A 21,772-nucleotide genomic window follows, 5' to 3' on the forward strand; every position below is an offset into this window, starting at 1 on the left:
CCGTGTTACATAAAAGTGTTAATTTTCTGGAGCGTAAAAACGCCGTGGTACATAGAAGTGTTTTTTGTCTAGCGTAAAGAAGCCGTGGTACATAAAAGTGGTACATGAAAGTGTTTTTTTTTCTCAAGCGTAAAGACGCCGTGGTACATAAGAGTTAATTTTCTGGAGCATAAAGAAGCCGTGGTACATAAGCGCGGTACATAAAAGTGTTTCTTTTCTCGAGCGTAAAGAGGCCGTGGTACATGAAAGTGGTATATAGAAGTGCCTCTTATTCTCGAGCGTAAAGAAGCCGTGGTACATAATAGTGGTACATGAAAGGGCCTTTTTATGTCGAGCGTAAGGAAGCCGTGGTACATGAAAGTGGTACATGAAAGTGTTTTTTTCTCGAGCGTTTTGAAACCGTGGTACATAAAAGTGTTCTTTTTCTCGAGCGTAAAGAAGCCGTGGTACATAAAAGTGGTGCATAAAAGTGTTCTTTTCTCGAGTGTAAAGAAGCCGTGGTACATAAAAGTGGTACATAAAAGTGTTTTTTTCTCGAGCGTTTGGAAACCGTGGTACATAAAAGTGGTACATAAGAGTGTTTTTTTCCCGGGCCTAAAGAAGCCGTGGTACATAAGTGTGGTACATAAAAGTGTTTTTTCTCGAGTTCAAGGAAGGCCTGGTACATAAAAGTGGTACATAGAAGTGCCTCTTATTCTCGAACGTATAGAAGCCGTGGTGCATCAAAATGTTTTTTTCTCGAGCGCTTAGAAACCGTGGGACATAAAAGTGTTACATAAGTGTTCTTTCTCTCGAGCGTAAAGAAGCCGTGGTACATAAAAGTGTTACATAAAAGTGGCTTTTTCTCGAGCATGAAGAAGCCGTGGTACATAAAAGTGGCACATAAAGGTGTTCTTTTTCTCGAGCATAAAGAAGCCGTGGTACATAAAAGTCGCACATAAAAGTGTTCTTTTTCTCGAGCGTAAAGAAGCCGTGGTACATAAAAGTGGTGCATAAAAGTGTTTTTTTTTCTCGAGCGTAAAGAAGCCGTGGTACATAAATGTGGTACATAAAAGTGTCTTTTTTTCTCGAGCGTAAGGAAGCCATGGTACATAGAAGTGGTAAATAAAAGTGTTTTTTTCTAGAGCGTAAAGTAGGCGTAGTACATAAAAGTGGCACATAAAAGTTTTTTTTTATCTCGAGCGTAAAGAAGCCGTGGTACATAAAAGTGTTAATTTTCTGGAGCATAAAGAAGCCGTGGTACATAAAAGTGGTACATAGAAGTGTTTTTTTTCTCTAGCGTAAAGACGCCGTGGTACATAAAAGTGGTACATAAAAGTGTTTTTTTTCTCAAGCGTAAAGAAGCCGTGGTACATAAGAGTGTTAATTTTCTGGAGCATAAAGAAGCCATGGTACATAAAAGTGGTACATAAAAGTGTTTTTTTCTCGAGCGTAAAGAAGCCGTGGTACATAAAAGTGGTGCATGAAAGTGTCTTTTTTGTCGAGCGTAAGGAAGACGTGGCACATAAAAGTGTTTTTTTCTCGAGCGTTTAGAAGCCGTGGTACATAAAAGTGTTTTTTCTCGAGCGTAAAGAAGCCGGGGTACATAAAAGTGGTACATAAAATTGTTTTTTTCTCAAGCGTAAAGAAGCCGTGGTACATAAAAGTGGTGCACAAAAGTGTTTTTTGTCAAGCGTAAAGAAACCGTGGTACATAAAAGTGGTACATAAAATGTTTTTTTTCTCGACCCTAAGGAAGCTGTGTTGAATTAAGGTGGTACATAGAAGTGTTTGTTTTCTCGAGCGTAAAGAAACCGTGGTACATAAAAGTGGTACATAAAAGTGTTTTTTCTCGAGCGTAAAGAAGCCGTGGTACATAAAAGTGGTACATAAAAGTACTTCTTTTTCTCGAGCGTAAAGAAGCCGTGGTACATAAAAGTGGTGCATAAAAGTTTTCTTTTCTCGAGCTTAAAGAAGCCGTGGTACATAAAAGTTTTTTTCTCGAGCGTAAAGATGCCGTGGTACATAAACTTTTTTTCTCGAGCGTAAAGAAGCTGTGGTACAAAAAATTGATACATAAAATTGTTTTTTTTTTTCGAGCGCAAGGAAGTCGTTGTACGTTATAGTGGTATATAAATGTTTTTTCTCGAGCGTAAAGAAGCCGTGCTACATAAAAGTGGTACATTAAAGTGTTTTTTCTCGAGCGTAATGAAGCCGTGGTACATAAAAGTGGTACATAAAAGTGTTTCTTTTTCTCGAGCGTAAAGAAGCCGTGGTTCATAAAAGTGGTACATAAAAGTGTTTTTTTTTTCGAGCGTAAGGATGCCCGCTGATGCGCGCAAAATTGTCGCGCGAGTGGCCACTCCAGGCCCTTTGCGTATATTCGCGGGCTTCTTTCGCGCTCGAAAAAAGACAACACTTTTGTGTACCACGTATTGAGCAACAGGAAGTTGTATCAGTTTTTCTTGTTGCTCGACAATTTACTCATTGACACTTATCATCTATTTATATTTAATTTGATTAAGTAATTAGGACTAAATATGTATTTAGGCAGAATGCAAGGATGTTCTATCCATAAGCGACGGCAAACAACATTACCCTGTTTCTGTCCAGTTACGTGGCATTTACAAACATTTTAATTTTAGGGCATGATTGTTGGGACACCCTGTTTATGATTATCAAATTAACCGCCGTGGTAGCTTTGTGGATATGGTGTTAAACTGCTAAGCACGAGGTCGTGGGATCGAAACCCGGCCACGGCGGCCGCATTTAGATGGGAGCGAAATGCAAAAACATCCGTGTTCATAGATTTAGGTGCACGTTAAAGAACCCCGGTGGACCAAATTTCCGGAGTCCCCCACTGCGGCGTGCCTCATAACCAGAAAGTGGTTTTGGCACGTAAAACCCCATAATTTAAGTTTTTAATATAGTTAACAAATTGTTCAGTATAGTGGGCTTCCGGTGCATGATGAAGCTCTTGAAAATATATTCCGCTTCTTCCTACCAACGTGATGTTGTGGGAGTGCGTGCGTCAAAAAATTAAATGAGTGCATTTTAGAATAAATAGGCGCCAGCATGCACTTTGCCCCTCGAAGACCGTCAGTCATCATTTACACATTAGTAAGAAGTCACACAGCAGCGCAAACTCATTCTTTTTCCCTCGCCTTATCCAAGCCGCGGCAACAGTACTGGAGCGCTCGAAAGCCTCCACGACTCATGAAAAGGCCTTGGCTGCGAGTGCCGCGGCGCGGAGGTGTCGGCAGCAGTAAACACGCAGCTAGCTAAAGCTGGATCTAGCTAAGGCCGCAACATCTTTTGTAAGTCATACTCTAGGCTTAGACCTCTACAAGCCAGCTGGTAGCTCAGCTAATGCTCCCTCCACTTACTGCTAGTAGCCACCTTGGGAAGCACTGCTGTAGGTGCGGTGTAGACATTCAATGTTCAGGCTTATTGTTGCAGCTTCGCAGGTGCTATAGTTAGCTCTGCTTACCATGTTTACGATCCTGGATGGTTGAATTCTTATTTTGAACGTCACTACAGAAGCACAGGAAAGGCAACGACCACAGTAAAATTTTCACTTTGACTGTGGTCAGTGTCTTGTGCCAATTCTCAACCAAATGAGCTGCTGTCAAGCCCTTGATTTCATGCCACTGTAATAGTGCACAAATACCAAATGGATGATCAGTTGAAGAAGTAATAAATACAGTGTAACAAAATACTTTTTGTTAATACACAGCAGCATGTTACGTTTCGCCTACGACGCGGGATAGCCGGCGCGGATGCAACGGACGCCGGGGCTTCATTCAAAGCGGCAGACATTTTGGCCCGTTCAGCGCTGCCGTAACGCTTCCTGCCAAGCGCGTCCAGGCATGTTTCAATGCCACGTGTCTTCGTGTGTGTGCATGTTGGTGCCCACGCTTGTCAAAGCGCGGCAGCCGGGGAGAGGAGCTCCCCAACTGTGAAGCGAGGAGGTCTGACCAGCGCCGGCCCGGCGGATGCGTCACTTCTTGTCTCAACGTGTCTCTCAGCGTGTCCGTGCCCCGCCGTCACGGGCGCCTCTCGCAAGCCGTTCTTTTTGCCCTCGACTCCGAGAGTATAAAAGCAGCTGCCCCGGACTCCGAGAGAGGCTCCGATTTCTTCCGTCGAGTAACGCGCTCTTCCGTCTCTCCACTTCGGTCGACCTGACCGGCCGCTCTCTTGCGATGCTAGAATAAACAAGTTGTTCTGTTAGCAGTCGGCTCATGCTTTGCCAGGACCTTCGGATGCTTCCAGTTGTGCCCCAGGCCGCCAGGCCAACGCTACCCTTGGGGCTTGCGACCCATTTGCAACAACTGGCTGCCAGCGGTGAGATTGCGACAACTGGCTGCCAGCGGTGAGATCGCGACAACGGAGGCCAGCAGCGAAGATATGCGGTCGACTGTATGCTGAGCAGCACAACGACCATCCGGGAGCAGTGCAACGAGCCCTGTGTGATGACTGGTTGCCTGCAGCGGAACGACTGCGCTGAATTTTCGGCTGCGAGATTTGGTGAGTGCGGGACTTTCTTCTTCTGAGTTTTGCCAGGCTTTTGTTAGCGTCAGAAACAGAGCTGGTAATTGTGGTTGTCGTTGCTGCCGGGTTAGTTTGCGGCAAGACAATAGTAGGCAGTAGAGAAAGCAGCATTCAGAGCAGCCATGGATTGGAAGTCGTTGCGCAAACCGAAATTGCTGGAGCTTGCAAGAGAGTTGGGTCTGGATGTCTCAGACAAACTCAGAAAACCAGAACTGCTAAGGGCTATTCTTGAGTTAGAAGCTGAGGATGACGAGCTGTCGGAATGCCTTGAGACCATTGAGGAGAGGGAGAAGGGAAAAAGACAGGAGCGCGAATGTATAGAACAGAATGAGAAAGATGAGCGCGAACGTAAAGAACAGAAAGAGAAAGAAAAAGAGGAGCGCGACCGTCAACACGCTTTGGAAATGAAGCGTCTCGAGGTAGAGATGGAACTCGCTCGTAATGGAAGTCAGGCACACGGTGCAGGAGAACGAGTATTGTTCAATATGACTGACCTGATGCGGCCGTTTAAGCTTGGAGAGGACAGTGGTTGGTTCCTGGTTAACTTTGAGCGAACGTGCGAGAAGAAGGGGTTCTCTCGGGAAACGTGGCCACAGCGCTCGCTCACTTTGTTACCCGGCGAGGCGGCCGACGTAGTCGCTCGCTTGAAGAGAAAGGAGGCAGAGGATTTCGACAAAGTGAAATCGAGTCTGCTAAAAAAGTACAGGCTGTCAGCGGAGGCGTTCCGTCGGAAGTTTCGGGAAAATGAGAAAGGCAGAAGTGAGTCATATACAGAGTTTGCCTACAGGCTTATGTCAAACATGGAGGAGTGGCTCAAAGAAGAGAAAGCGTTTGGTGACCACGAGAAAGTTCTGCAGTGTTTCGGGCTGGAACTGTTTTATAGTCGGTTACCTGAGAATGTGCGGTACTGGGTCTTGGATAGGCCAAACGTTTGTACGGTGGCTAAAGCCGCCGAGCTAGCCGAGGAGATTGTGACGCGTCGGGCTCGCGGAGCTAAGGACGGTCAAAAGGGTGTATTTGGCTCCAAGTTTGAGAGGCCGAAGTTCACACCCATGAGAGCAAGGGGGGACCCCCGTAGTGCGGATGCGAGTGAAAGCAGTCCGACCGAACGTAAGGAGACGGCGGCAGCCGATGCCGAACGCAGAAAGCGGTTCGAGACGAGGCAAGCGCGCGTTTGTTATACGTGTCAGAAGCCGGGTCACTTTTCGGCGCAGTGTCCAGAAACAAAAACAAAAGTCGTGTTTTTGTCATTATGCAGCACTGACGAGAACATGAAGCTTCTCGAGCCTTACATGCGAGACCTCCTCGTGAACAGGAAAGAGTGCCGAGTGCTTCGCGATTCCGCAGCTACAATGGATGTAGTTCACCCTTCTTACGTAGAACCCGATATGTTCACGGGCGAGTGCGCATGGATCGAGCAAGCCGTGGAAGCTCATAGCGTGTGTCTGCCCGTAGCAAAAGTGCTTATTGAAGGACCTTTCGGAGCACTTGGGACGGAGGCCGCAGTGTCATCTATGCTGCCCCCCAGTACCCGTACCTATTTTCGAACAAGTCCGATCACCTCCTGCGCGAGAAGGGGCTTTTGTTTGGGGAGGCTAGCATTCAGGCCTTAACCAGATCGAAAGTTCGGGAGCTCGCTGCAAAGGCGGTAGTTGCGGGGCTGACGTTGTCGAACAATGAGAAAGGGTCAGAGGCGCCGCAAGCTGATATTCAGAGCACGTCCGAACTGAATAAAATTAAGCCTGTAGCGTTGAAGGCACCAAATGCTGGAGAGGAAATGCCCTACACGGGAAAGTTAGAAGAGCTATCTGCAGATTTGCTCATCGCGCCTACGTCAGACGGACTTAATAGGTTGCTAGAAGTCAGCCGGTCGGCTTTGATAGCCGAGCAAAAAAAGGATGGCAGCCTAGAAAACATACGCTGCAATGTCAAGGAAGGTATCGCCAAGAAAAATGCTCGTTTTCTGGAAAGAGGTGGGGTCCTGTACCGGAAGTATCTAGACCGCAGGGGAGTGGAGTTCGATCAGCTGATCGTGCCTCAGTGCTACCGTCAGGATCTGTTGCGCTTGTCACATGGGGGTTCGTGGTCCGGACACCTAGGAGTTAAGAAAACTAAGGACCGTCTCTTGCAAGAGTACTATTGGCAAGGGTGTTTTCGTGACGCAGAACACTTTGTGAGGACATGTGACACCTGTCAGCGGGTGGGCAAACCAGGGGACAAATCGAGGGCGCCGTTGAAGTTGGTACCTATCATTACGGAGCCTTTTAGACGGCTCGTTATTGATACAGTGGGACCTCTGCCGGTAACAACCACGGGGTACAGACACATTTTGACTGTGATCTGCTCAGCGACAAAGTTCCCTGAAGCAGTGCCGCTTAAAGAACTGAACTCAGTTGAGATAGTCAATGCACTACTGTCGATATTTGCGCGAGTTGGTTTTCCTGCGGAAATCCAGTCAGATCAGGGCACAGTGTTTACTAGCGCTTTGACGACAGCCTTTCTCGAAAGGTGTGGGGTAAAGCTGTTACACAGCTCAGTGTACCACCCACAATCGAATTCCGTTGAGAAGCTCCACTCCGTCATGAAGCGCGTATTGAGAGCCTTGTGTTTTGAACAACAAACTGACTGGGAGCTGTGTCTGCCTGGGGTGATGTTTGCATTAAGGACCGCGCCGCGTGCGGCTACAGGGTTTTCGCCAGCTGAGCTGGTGTACGGTCGCTCGCTGCGGTCTCCGCTTCGCATGCTTCGATACGGATCACTGCCCTCTCCAATGGCTGCAGACCATCTCTTCCAAAAATGGCCGCCTCCTGCGCTGGAGCCTCGCTTTGCAACAATATTCCTTTGGGGTGCGTTACAAAAAGGGGAGTCTCAACGGTAACGCCGATGGCTTAAGTCGAGGCCCCTAACGTAGGAATCAGCCTCAAAGTTATTTGTTACTGATGTTTTTCTTCCTGAGGCAGGATTTTTAACATATTGCTTTTGTTTAGTGTTTCAAAGTCATGACCTGCTTTGTAGTGCAATTTTCCAATTTGTGGACGCGTTCTGAGTGCTGCTAGACTACGGTAAGGAACTAGGCATTAGTATAAAAGGGGAACGAGCCTGGCAGGGCTTAGTGAGGGTTGTGTTGTGCTTGCTGACTGAGCGGTTGCGTTTCGGCGTAGTTCTAACGCTTGCTGGGAACGAGAACAAAAATGGCAACTCTCCCGAAGTCACTTTGAAGTGTCCTGTGTGAACCTGAACGTGAGAACGAGGCCTTCTCTATGCGCTGCGCTCAAGAAACGCCGAAGGACGACCGACTTCGGTTATGAGCATCATCGAGAGACATCCCTCCGGACAGCGGATGCAGTCCCCTGACCATCGGGATCTCCTTCTCCCGGCGGGGCGGTCTGTTACGTTTCGCCTACGACGCGGGATAGCCGGCGCGGATGCAATGGACGCCGGGGCTTCATTCAAAGCGGCAGACATTTTGGCCTGTTCAGCGCTGCCGTAACGCTTCCTGCCAAGCGCGTCCAGGCATGTTTCAATGCCACGTGTCTTCGTGTGTGTGCATGTTGGTGCCCACGCTTGTCAAAGCGCGGCAGCCGGGGAGAGGAGCTCCACAACTGTGAAGCGAGGAGGTCTGACCGGCGCCGGCCCGGCGGATGCGTCACTTCTTGTCTCAACGTGTCTCTCAGCGTGTCCGTGCCCCGCCGTCACGGGCGCCTCTCGCAAGCCGTTCCTTTTGCCCTCGACTCCGAGAGTATAAAAGCAGCTGCCCCGGACTCCGAGAGAGGCTCCGATTTCTTCCGTCGAGTAACGCGCTCTCCCGTCTCTCCACTTCGGTCGACCTGACCGGCCGCACTTTTGCGATGCTAGAATAAACAAGTTGTTCTGTTAGCAGTCGACTCATGCTTTGCCAGGACCTTCGGATGCTTCCAGTTGTGCCCCAGGCCGCCAGGCCAACGCTACCCTTGGGGCTTGCGACCCAGATGCAACAAGCAGTACCGAAATAGTTATTCGAACGTTCACAAAGAAGTGTATTTGTGCTCTATAGATGTTTCTCCCACACCTTCCTTTTAAAGTGCAAGACAACAGTTTTTGCCTAAGTTCATGCAAGCATAAGCATTCCTAGTGATCAAATGGCGTCAGCACTAACCAAATTTATTGTGTACCAAACTAGGTAATGATACAGTGCTGGAGGTTTTCTTAGAAATTATGACATCTACTGCTACGCAAGCGTGGCAGAAAAAGCGACTTTTCGTTATGCCCCTTTATTTTTAACAACTTAAGGTACAGCTCATTTGGTTTAACCATTCTCAACGTTTGAGCACCACGCCCATAAGTAGTTCTGCCTTTCAACAGTCAGAAAGGACCATTGTTTTGTTATACTAGCGGATCAGTACTAGCATACTATACTATGCATACCGGCTGTAGCAGCGCGCTTCATAAACATGTATGCACGAGTATGTCTGAAATATTGAAACGAATGTGCCACTCTATTTTTCTTGTTCAACAGGTCATGATTAGATTGCACTGCATGTGCATCTTATGTGCTAGTAGATTTGCACTGGAATGAAAATGCATGAATCCATAGGCAAAACCACATATGCCATTTCCGCGACCGAATATAGCTAACAAATGCCAGTATCGTCTCAAGTAAACAGCACTCTAAACGGTTGCGTGCAGTACTAATTCCAGGAGAACTCAGTACAAGTGCGGGAAGAGCGCATTTTAAGGAAGTTAAATAGCATGTAGAAAGGCTGTTTCCTGTCTATATAGAAACAACCTTGCATAATGGCTCGTAGATGCTTAAGGGAACAGTAAAAAATGCAGTTTATTTCATAAATACAAATGTGATTCAGTATGGTTGCTATCAATATGAGTAATACAGTGGGTCCTTGGTAAAATGAGGAGGTCGAGCTGTGCTCGCGCTGCACGTCGCAGGGATCGGTGATCTCGTTTAGCCTGTTCAACCTTGCCATGATCGGGCTGTCCAAGAGGCTCTTGTGCATCAAGGACGTTGACCACACGATTTAGGCCGACGACATCATCATTTGGTGCTCGGGCGGCATCGACAGGCAGATCGAGCGCGCCCTGCGACAAGCCATAGACACTGCAGAAGACCACCTCCGTCCCACGGGTCTGACGTGTTCCCCAAGCAAGTCCGACTTCCTATACCGACACACAGGGCGAGAGCCTAAGCCGGAAAACGATCGCCGAGAGCGAGATCAAGCTCCATACCGGCGACGGTGGCGCAATAACCGGAGTCAATTCCTTCCGTGTCCTCGGCATGACCATCGAGTCCAGCGGGTCCAATGCCAAGACGCTCAAGCTCGCAACCAAGACCGGCAACGCGGTTCGGCTGGCCCGGCGGGTTGCCAACCGCCACCACGACCTCAAGGAAGACAACCTCATCCGCCTGGTCAACGCCTTCGTGCTCTGCCACTTTTCCTACGTCGCGGCCATGCACATGCAATTGGCAGCTAGCGGGACAAGCTCAACGTTCTACTCAGAAATATCACCAAGTGGGCCCTCGGTATACCGATCGGGATGCACACCGAGCGCCTGCAAAAGCTAGGCGTCCACAACACTCTGGAAGAGATTGCTGTAGCGCGGGAGAGACTCCAGGTCGCGCGCCTCTCGACCTCCGAGGCCGGTAGACACACACTACGAAAGCTTGGCCACTCGCGGGCCGAAGTGAGAGAAGATGAGGCAGATGGCCCCGCGAGATCCGCAACCTCGTCACCGTAGCGCCGATCCCGAGGAACGTCCATCCCGAGCACAAGCGCGGCAGGCGACGGCCAAGAGCCACCACTATTCTCAAGTAAATCCGCAGCGACGAGCGCAACGGGCGTTTCGTCGACGCGGCGGCCTACCGCGGGGGCCGCGCCTTCTCCGTGGTCGTCGTCGACCTCAAGCAGCAAGTCAACAACTGCACATCGGTTCGCACCGATGACCCGGCGATTTCCGAGCAAGTGACCATCGCCTGGGCCATGCTGTACGGCGAGAGATGTCATCTACAGCTACTCGAAGTCGACAATCAGAGCTTACGAGAACGTCGTCGTTTCTGAGCAAGCCCTGCGCGTGCTCCGGAGGGGTGGCGGCGACGGTATCAAGCACCACGCTCTAATGTGGTTTCCTGCACACGTTGGACAGGTGGAGAGCACTCCCCCCTCAACCTCAACGAGTCTTCCCACGCGCGCTAACCGACCGCGCCGGTTCCGGCCGACGGCTCGGCGACAACGAGGTTGCAAAGAAAAGGGACGCACCCACCACGCACAACGATATTGCCAAACATCTTTACCTGGCGCGAGGAGTCTACCCACCTCCTCACCCCAAAGCTAATAGGCCTCGCACTATTATGCTCAGACTACTGCAGACGGAGACGTACCCTAAGCACTGTGCACGCAATTTATCCCGAGGCGTTCCCTAACGACGCTTGCCCCGCATGCGGGGACGTAGCCACATTAGCGCACATGCTCTGGGAGTGCAAGGAAACGTACACTAGCCCCGATAAGGCCTCGGCCAGGTGGGAGGCCCCCCTCCGCAGCCTGCTCTTGGCCGACCACCTCTGGGCTGTCCAGGAGGCCCGCGTAGCGGCCGACAGGCTTGGCCTGACTAAAGGCCTGACGGTCCCGACGTGGCAGTCGCCCGCAGCGCTCTAACGCGTGCCTTGCAGGACATAAAAAAAGTTTTTCAACCGACCAACCAACCTTGGTAAATGTAACCTGTTTACAGAGAACTTAGCAATGTTAATTATCAGTGCAACAGAAAATAAAATTGTCTTTTTTAAAATGGTCATTCAGATGTTTATAAAACGGGTACAGGGAGCAGTTAGCTTTCTTTTCTGAGATCGTCACTAATTTTAGTATGGTTTATTTTCAAATAACGCAAACAGTGCGGAGAAAGAACCCGCTAGGACTTGAACACTTAAAAGCTTAAAAGGCAACAAAGATCCGTCTGCAAAACTCTCTTGAATATACTTTTACAGTAACCGATGTTTTAAAATACTTATTTTGCAAAATCACGGTCTCAAAAGGCTATACCATTGTTACTTTACACACACGCAAAACTGATTTGTGGTGCTTTCAAAAGTTACCAGTTGTAATTACAACTGAACTGTGGCTCGCCTACCGCAAATAGCTTGTTGTGGGCCATGAAGCCGTGTTTTGATTAGGAGGCCCACCATTTCTGCTAACCGGAAAGGCTGGCTTTTTCACCCCGCAATACTCTGTTGCAATCTTCAACGGGCAACCGGAACTCCCATGCAAGAAGTTTGTCGAAGAGTTCACAGCTACGGAACTTCCTTCTTCGTGCCACCTCAAAGGATGCAGCTGCTTATTACACAGGGATTGGTGTGAGCTTAATGGTTTCTAGTATTCTGCACCACTTAAATCAAGAGATCAACAATGTAAACCAAATTTTTCATCAAGGTTATCACTTCTTTTTAAAATCAGTCAATGCACCCAAGAGAATTTCGTTAAAGGAGTACTAGCTCACCAAAAAATGTTTCGCCCCACTTTGGTGCCGTTTTATGTAGTTGCCGACCCCACAGTTATGACATGGTGCCTGAATTCCTTGAGCCGCACAAATAATTATTACATAACATTTTATGCAGCTAGTTTAAAATGGAGCTCAAAGTTCGGCACTATTTTAGACGTGAAGCAGGAGACTATTCATATCCCCTAAGCCATAGCTGTAATTTGTGTATTGTCACAAACAACTGAAGCACGAGACAGTTGGCTCAACACAGCAGTTGATGGTGATATAAGGGCCTTGTCACTAAAAGCCATGGAATTGACCCTTCGGATTACGCGCTTCTTTTTGAAGTGCGGGAGGACTCTCTCCCTTTTTATCCTGTGGAGTGTTGAAGCTGTTTTTGCAGCATGGTCATAGTATATATGTGTGCGTCACTTGTACATGCGTATGGTACCACGAGACCGCCACGTCGAGTTTTGGCGACATGAATACACTCACGTTTCATGCCCGAAGCCACACTACACGTGGCGCATGTTTTGAGTCGTTAAAACGTAATGTATTAATTATTACCATTTCTGTATTAATAAACAAAGACTTGAAGCTCCGTAGCATAATTACGTAGTTGACAGTTATCCAATATTGGTATAAAAACGAGACAAAACATTTGTGGTACACTCCTAAAAAAAACGAAGTGGTCGCTCATCAGAACAAAGAACGACGAACAACCTTATCATCATCGTTGTTTTTATGTCAATTCACATTGTATATGGTAAAATTCAAAAGGAAAAGGCCAATTTCTTTACTGACAAAAACAACATAAAACTCCCTTTCCTGAAGCTGACAGCATTTAAAAATCGCAATTAGGCAATCTAGAATTAAGACTTATACTTATAACTAAATAAAAGCGCTAAAATATTCTCTACTTTCATTATGTCAGAAAGCACAGTAAGAATTTTATGTAAATAAGGTTACAAATTGCATCACATTTACCTTTAATTCACAGATGACGTAGTAGAACGAAGGCCAACTGAAGGTTAAGGTATCTTACTTAAACAAACATTTTTTCATGTAAATTATACGCATTCGTTCAAAACAACAGACATAAAAGTACTTTAATTTTCACCATGAATTGCGGATAGGCTTTTTACAGTTCACGCAGGAACATTGAAGAGAGTCACATAGTACTAAATTCTGTAACCTGGAACTTGCAAGTTTCATTTTGCTAATGTGTAAATGTGATAATTCTATTGCACTAAAGATAGCACTGCCCGTCAGATTTCTGAACCACTTTATAGGCTTGATTTTCATGAAATGTTGCATATGTATGCTTATGAGCTGCTGAGGATATTATTTTTCTCTGTGGCTTCCCTTGAAACAGTATCATAAGCTTCTGCTCTTTACTGGCATCACTGCAGAAAAAAGGCCTCAGCTGCACGCGGCCGCTACTTTTGGGGACCGCCCTTACTTGCTGACCGTCGTTGGTATTACTTGCGTTGCCTTCATGTCTAATAGTGGAGTGGACACACTTCCATTAGCTAAATGTGCGGCCATAAGCAGCTTTTTACGCTATTTGCAAGGTCAGCAAAGATTGCTGAGGCGACCTTCATGCGAAATTTCGTGGTTTCGCTCATTTTCCTCTGTAATCTCAGCCTGCAAGTGTTATTTACGCGATCATGTTTTAATACAGTGCATAGTGATGAATATAGTATCACAACCGCATATCCAGTCGGTAACCAAGTTACACAGTTCCTGTCGTGGCCACAATGCCAGTACCATATTCAAGTTGCAAAGGCGCAAGAAGGAGAAAATAAATGCTGCTAACAAACTTTTAGAAAAACTTGCAATCTCAAACAGGCTGCGCCAGTTACTGCATGAACGCGACAATATGAAACGTTAACTCACGTTCGTGCTCTTCGAATCGTGCACTATGATTTCCAGCAAAGTAGGTATCCTTCAATCATATAATAAAACACTTACCAAACCGAACTAAGACGGTATTGCTGTCGTTCTTGCAAACACAATACGAAGTTCTCTACTCGAAAACTCGCATCACTTTAAGCAAGCGAACAGAATGAACGAACCGCCGCCTCTGCTCAAAGTTTCAAAATCGGCAAAAGATAGCGCGAAGCACAACAGAAATTTTGAGTGCAAAAGATTTATCGCCTTACACATTGGCAAAATGGAACTTGCAATTTCAAGATTAAAGAATTTATTACTGTGTGACTCTCTTCAATGTTCCTGTATGGCATGTATGTGGTGCCACCTACGCTACCGGCGCCGTTATTGAATAAAGCTGTCTAATCGTTTCTTAGGCTTGCATATTTTCCTTTTAAAACAAGTTTAATGCACAGCTATGCTTTTGAACCCCCCCCCCCCCCCCCCCCGCGACATACGTTTTATTTTTTACTCTCTCTTTATGTTCATTTTAAATTGCGCGCCACCTTTCCGGGCTGGAAGTCGCAGCGTTCTATAACGTGGCGCCAGATTTGAACCATTGAACGTGCGCGCTTCAAAACGTGCGTGGGAAATCTACGAAAAATTGGTTTCCGCGCGCTCCGTTGGGGGTGCTGATTACGCTACAGGGGGTTTCATATGCCCTATAAACGCAACTATCCGCTCACCTTTTTCGAAGCAGGCCAGCAACTTCCGCGCTTACAGAATTGACTGTATCGATCCACCCTCCCGTTCACTCGAGCGCCTCTTCCCCTCTTACAATTTGTTCAGGCTGATCAGGATCCTCCCTGGCAATGCCTTCGAAATTTTGACTTTTTCTAAGTATTGTTTTCACATTGGCTAGAAACGTATGGCTTGAAGACAGCAAGTGCTGGCCGTAGCGTTGAATTTTTCTCACATTTTTTTTAACTAAACGTCTTCACAATTACTAGTGCGTATAGCTTAGAGACATCAAGTGCTAGACATCTTGAAGATGTCTAAACTATATAGCTTGACATAGTTCTAGCTGCTTCTAGCCTGCTCAAGCTGTATCAAGCTAGCTAGTAGCCAACTTGTGATACCTGTGGCCACGCTCATCGCGGAACTTACGCTCTTTTCTTGCGAATGGGAAGGCCGGAGCAAAGCCTGCCAGCGCGCGCAATCTCGGAGGCCCTGGTGGGACCACTCTGCCTCAACTCTTCGTCAAAGGTGGTGTTGTCAGAAGGCGCAGGGGCGCCGTCTGGCCGAAGTTGTCCCGTCTATACACCGTTTCATCGGGCGAGGAGGATGGGGCGCGCGGAGAGCCTTTCCTCCTCTCTGGCTTGGGCGATCCGGCGCGGCGCTGCTTGAAAGTATTGCTGTCGCGTGCTGCGGAACGATTTCGAGATGTTTTAGATCTTACTTTGTGAAATTTACGCCATGTTCGTTCATATAAGGTCGTCAGGGAAGCCTTTCGGTGCATTGGTAACTACTGTAGGCAGAAATATTTCTTGGGGGCGCAAAAATGTGACGTGCATAATCAGCCGCGGTGTACGCACATTATCAGTCGCGGTGTGTGTATGTGTTGTGAAATATCTTGCTTATATCGGTTTTAATTCAACAAAGAAAACCGGTGTCTCTGTATTAGCAGCATGAAATGGTAAATCTGCTCACTATCTGATCGCTTGGCGTAGGGAGTAAAACATAAAGCATATGAGCGCATGCTCGTGCACGGACAACCTAAGGCAACCACGAAACATCCAAGCGGCAGGCGCTATCAAATATTTGTGATGCGCCGGCATCGTTCTCGCGCATTTCAAGTCTAGTAGGCTTCAAATTACCATATGTCTACGCTAGCCTTCCTGCATGAGGCTGACGGCGCTGCTCAACACAGCGATCACTGCGTTTGGTGAACCAGCACGATACATATGTAAGCTGTGCGCTTCGGCATTGCCTTTTTGGCCTGCATACAGCCATAATATATGACATGGATCACATAAAAAGAAGGCAATGCCTATTTTTGAGGACAAAATTTCCGCAATACGTGTGAGTGCGTCGTAGAGAACGGAATGAACACAACCGAAAAAAAATTCGGTTGTCATCCTCTTTCTCGAAAAAGCAAGAGACAACGGGTTAACACCGCAATAGGACCTCGCATAGTCACGCCGCACAACGTTTATAAATATATAACCGCTGATGCAGTATGCTTGGACCATGCGGTATATAGAACAAAGATATATCTAATCCAGCACCTACCACTGCTTAGGACGCTCGCGCAGTTCGTAAACAGTCCATTTGCTGCACAAGCTTAATTCAGACTGTAAGGTATGCTGCTGTTACTTGCCAAAACTATTTTATTCAGGGGCGGAAACCTCATCCATCGAACCAAGTAGTCACGCAATGTAACCTGCAGCGAACAGTTTGAACGCTTGTCAAAGTATAACATCACAGCTCCTACCGTAGCAGAACGGTACCCACGCTGTTACGATCGTCGCGTACGTTTCATGGCTCCTAAACCGCAGCTTAGAAATAGAGGATAATACTGCAATAAGGTCACACTAGTGAATGGAACATTCAGAAATACATAACTGATCTCGCAAGCTGCTTGTATACGCAAAGATATGCGCGCACACATCGGGCTGCGTGTTCCGTCCACTTCAACGCCAGCAGAAATTCCGGCCATGACGCCTTTAACCACTTCAGCACGTCTCACAGAACCGTTTACCACGTAGAAGGCGCACGTCATACCAAACAGACCGCACGACCGCGAAAACAAACGCCAGAACCTACCGCCGAGCGTATACCTGCCATGCAAAAGACCGCTTTCACCCAAGCCAGTATGGCGCTGCTCATAGGCGGCGCCACTGCGCTCACAATATGGCGGCGCCTACGAAAAAACGGTCTATAGCCAAAAATTTTAACACCACTCAGTGTTTCAGGCATTGACTGCGTGCCGTACGCCGCAAACATGGTGGTCAGGAACAAAGTTGCCGCCATGTCGACTAGGCACGAAACGGCAACTTTGCAGACGAAGCTGCGCTGGTTAGGCCTAGCAGCCTAAGCAGTGCAATCGACAAAGCAGCTATTTATAAGCCGTTGCGAGAAGCTCTCCGTCAATATGTTCGCCCTTGTAGACCTTATCGCTAATCGAGTGTAAGATCAGATGCACGGGCAAGCATGACGGCCATAGTAGCGGAGTACGGATTGAGGCGCTGTCCCCTCCGCGTAAGAAAAACCTGTCGGTGGCTTGGGTTGGTCGGACCGCATACGGCAAGCCAACGTATCGATCCCGCGTGTTGGCACTTTTTGTACGGTTCCACCTTCGCAGTCGTGTAGAACGCAAGTAGGTGTTTGACCATTGTTCCCGTGTTTCGTATTCGCAAATCCAGAATGGGCTACTTGAGCTGAAAACACTGTCCAAATAAACAAAGATGGCTACGACATCCTGGTTCACGGCGCCTCTTCGCTCGGCCAGTTTCCTTCTTCTAGATGGGCAGCGTCCATATGGAGCAGTGCACAGTATTGTATAGTGAACTGTGATGCAGTGTGGTGGTTGTGTGGCGACGTGTGCCGTTTTGAACATGCACTACACCCATTTTAAGATGTCTCCGGGGACTGCATTTCGTCCGCTAACAATCTAAAGTTATCACTCACCGCGAGACGCGCATGCATGATTTCAAATTTGCTCGAATGTTTTTTATTTTTTCTGTTGTGTATGTTATCCCCGCCACACGTTGTGTAATCAGACTGTATGCGCGACACGAATTGTGTAGTACTTTCTTGAGGGCACGCATGCACCGGCGATTGCTCTGGGACGACCGACGAGTAATGCATAAAAGCCGACGCACTTGACCTGCAAATCTAAGTACGACGATCGCCCACTGTGCTCGCCACTATAGTTATGCTTTTTGAGTGCTTGTTTTCTTGCTAGGCACACTGCAGGCGCGCCCAATAAAGAGTTAGCGTTTTCAAGTCACGCTTGTGACAGTGTGGTATTCTACACCGTCACAACAACGTGAGAATAGCTTACAGCGATGAAAAGAAAGCATTTTGGTCACATTCCATACGAGTTTAGAGTTGACCCTGCAACATTTTTTATCAATGGCGCGAAGAGCACCTCAAGTGATAGCACACGTTTTTAGAGATATCTTCCAAGAAAAAGTATTTGAATAGCGTTGAGTAGAAGCGGAGTTACCGGCATTCAAACGTCGTCCTTCATCCGCTCTGTGATGCTTCAGCTCCTCCTTCAACGGCTTACACTGCGGAGGTTGCGGTGGTGCAGAGCGGTGCCTGATACGCTCCTCCCACTGAACGCCTTGGTGGCGCGCAGTTTAAACTTTGATTTAGACATTCACGGGGACGCCACTACTTGCAGTTTTATGCCCACAACATGCTAAAATGATGGTTCCTCAAAAAGGTTTTTTTTAATCGAGGTCACTTCGTGGCTGGCACCTAACCAGGCTTGCCGAAGCTGCTCGGCTTGACGTAAGCGGTGCACTGAATTTTTACCACTCTTGGTGTCTTCGCAGCCAAAAAGGAAAAAATAAAACCAGCAGAGACACTTAAGACTGCTAACGTGTGGAAATGCGAAAGCATTATAGTCACTTTGGGAAAATGTTCCTTTCTCTGCGCGTTCCTTATCCACGCAAGCTCTCTCCTGTGTTTTAACTGCGAATCGGAAGGCCAAATGAAAACGCGCCAACCGTCTCAACGCTCTCGCTCGCCCTAGAGGAGTTCATAACTGGAAATACTGCTCAGCGGCGTTCGAAAGGACATTAATGCTTTTATATTTTTTATTGCGTCTTCTAAAAGATTAGATAAACTCATTTTATATACTAATGACCTGGCGCCACCACCTACCCATTGGCTGCGCCGCCCGTGCCCAATGACTCACGTACTAGGCCACACGTTTAGTCAGCCAGATGGCTATTACGTGACGTGCGCAATGACGCACGCGCTAGGCACACATTTAGTCAGCCAGAACCGTGGAGCTGCCGTGGCGTCGGCGGGGCGTGCTCGTCTCGAACCCCAGAGGCCCGGGATCGATTCCCATTCCGACCGAAGTTTACCTAATATTCACTTCAACGGCAATAACTTTATCTCGTTTGCAGAAACCTACCTGAGAACTTTGGTGGTAATCAGAATACCTCTTGATGTGATTTTACGCCTTGTAGTAGGTCATTTTTTCGGTACCGTTTGGTCACGCCACCGACTTCAATGCGGGATTTTCGTGTAATAGGGCAATTATTGTTTTTGCATTAAAACTGTACACTGTAGTCGCAGTTAGCGTTGACTTTCACAAAGAGTTAGTGAAGCGCGTCTTCCTAATACATAATTTTTCGCATTTAAAAAAAATACTTTTTTCTAACTTCTCACATGGATGAACATGAGCAAAACGAGAACAAGGTAAAAGTGGGAGCCAACGTTTAGACAAGTGGACTTGCTTTTTCAAGGCGACATGAATAGCACATGCATGGCAGATATAGCATGCATAGCATAGCACACTAGCAGACACATGCATAACAGACATAGTAGACATCTAATGATAACCCGCCGTGGTTGCTCAGTGGCTATGGTGTTGGGCTGCTGAGCACGAGATCGTGGGATCGAATGCCGGCCACGGCGGCCGCATTTCGAAGGGGGCGAAATGCGAAAACACCCGTGTACTTATATTTAGGTGCACGTTAAAGATCTCCAGGTGGTCGAAATTTCCGGAGTCCTCCACTACGGCGTGCCTCATAATCAGAAAGTGGTTTTGGCACGTTAAACCCCATAATTTAATTTAATCTAATGATATTTCACGTATACTTTTAAGCCGACCACCAAAGCTGATTTATTGAGCTTGAACACGAGTCTTTCAAATTTTACAGTCATTTTTCAGGCGATCGGCTGAACCATCAAAGCTTCGAATATTTTTCAGCTATACTATTTCAACCAGATTACCATGCTGTATTTAATTTGTGGCTTCTAGATTTTCCAGCGTTTCTAGAAAAAATTCAAACTTTGTAATTTTACCGGCTTTTGCTTGTGCCAAAAGCACTTGCAGTGTTCAAATACACCAAATGTTCGTTAGTTTGGCAGTCGCACTACTTCATTGCCTTGCCATAGGCACCATTTGAACGAGTGGACCATACAATGGTTGATTGATTGATTGAAAACTTTATTGTTCCACCGAGCTGGGGTGCCCGCCTCCTAACCTACATGTAGGGGGGGGGGGGGGGGGGGCGAAGCAGTCACCGCGCGTTGAGGACGGTGAGTCTTCACGGCCTCAACGGCCAGGCGGATTGCTCGACGCTGGTCGTCTTCAGCCTCGCTCTGAAGCAAGGCCTCCCAGGCTTCTCTACTGTCAATGTTTTCCTTGGCCCCTGGGGAGCCAGCACACTCCCATATTATATGGTCTAGCGTACCTTTTTGCTTACAAATTTTGCAGAGGGCGTCGTTATAGTCCCTCGTCTGTGTTAAGTAGATCCAATGTGGTGATGCATAATTGTTTCGCTGGAGGCGTCGCCAAATGCGAGCGTCCTCCAGAGAGAGAGACCGATGCGGAGGCGGAAAGATTCTTCTTTCGGCTTTGTAATGATCGACAATTTCCCTGTACGTGATCATGCTATCTTTTATCCCTGGGACTGGCTGCTCTAGAGTTGCCCGGTGGTAGAGTGCTCCGGCGAGCTCGTGAGCGGCTTCGTTGCCTGGGACTTCTTCATAGGCCGGTACCCAAATAAATGTTATGTCCCTCCTGGGAGGGTTTTTGAGCAGAATGTGGTGGGCTTCTTCCGAGATTCTCCCTTTGTTAAAATTTCGGATAGCTAATTTGTTATCGCATAATATTACTCCCGCTTTTGTACCCACACAAGCGAGCGCTACTGCAACCTCCTCGGCTGTACAGGCGTCCCTAGTGCACGTGGAGCACGGTATCTTAACACCCGTCGCCATAAACCACCGTCGATACCGCAGCCCCGTCTCTGCCGCAAGCGGCGTCCACGTTCGCTACGTTATGCGCCGGTGTGTTTTTAAGTTTATTTACTAGAGCCTTAGCCCTGTGAGCTCTCCTCTCTTTGTTGTAGATAGGATGCATATATTTAGGTAGGGGGGCGATTCGGAAGCGTTTACGCACGTCCAACGGAATGTCTTTCTTGTTAGTCGGGGCACCTCTGTCGCATTGAATTCCTGCCCATTCCATGATTTTTCTCCCTGTTTTAGACTGGCCTAATCTTTCCAACTGAGACACTCGTACTGCCTCAGTTAGTTCAAGTAGCGTGTTGTGAACCCCCATTTTGAGGAGGAGATCTGTCGAGGTCGAGTCTGGGAGCCCTAGGGCTCTCTTAACACTCTTCCTATGATCGCATCTATTTTATCCTTTTCTTCTAGTTTAAACACAATATACGGTGTGGCATACGCTATACGGCTCGTAATGAAGATAGACGCCCTAAGCACGTCAATGGGTACCTTAGGCACGACAATAGCTAGGCTGTGCGAGAAAATCGACGCCATAGAAGCGATTCTTAATAGAAATGGATAAATATTCGGTTAAGAAAAATGCCTTCACATTCTGGTAGTGCAATTGTAGGGGGTACCAGAGGAAAAGAGCGTTGCTGCAACAATAACTCGAGCTGCAACAGGAAGCACCCGTAGCCATAGTCGTGCAGGAAACGGGAAAGGCCCCTGTTAGATTATCGGGTTACCAAAGCTTTGACACCGGCAAGGGGGATAAATGCCGAGTCGCCACCTTCGTAAAGCGAAACATTGCAACCATTGTCCATGATGTCTCCCCCAGCGAGGCAGCGGCTGTTCTGGTTGAGATTATCACAGGGAAGAAAAATAGAGATAGCATATTCCTGCTGAATGTGTACAGCACACCCAAGCAAAATAAAATT

The sequence above is a fragment of the Dermacentor andersoni genome, chromosome 9, assembly GCF_023375885.2.
Source record: "Dermacentor andersoni chromosome 9, qqDerAnde1_hic_scaffold, whole genome shotgun sequence".
NCBI classification, from domain to species: Eukaryota; Metazoa; Arthropoda; class Arachnida; order Ixodida; family Ixodidae; genus Dermacentor; species Dermacentor andersoni.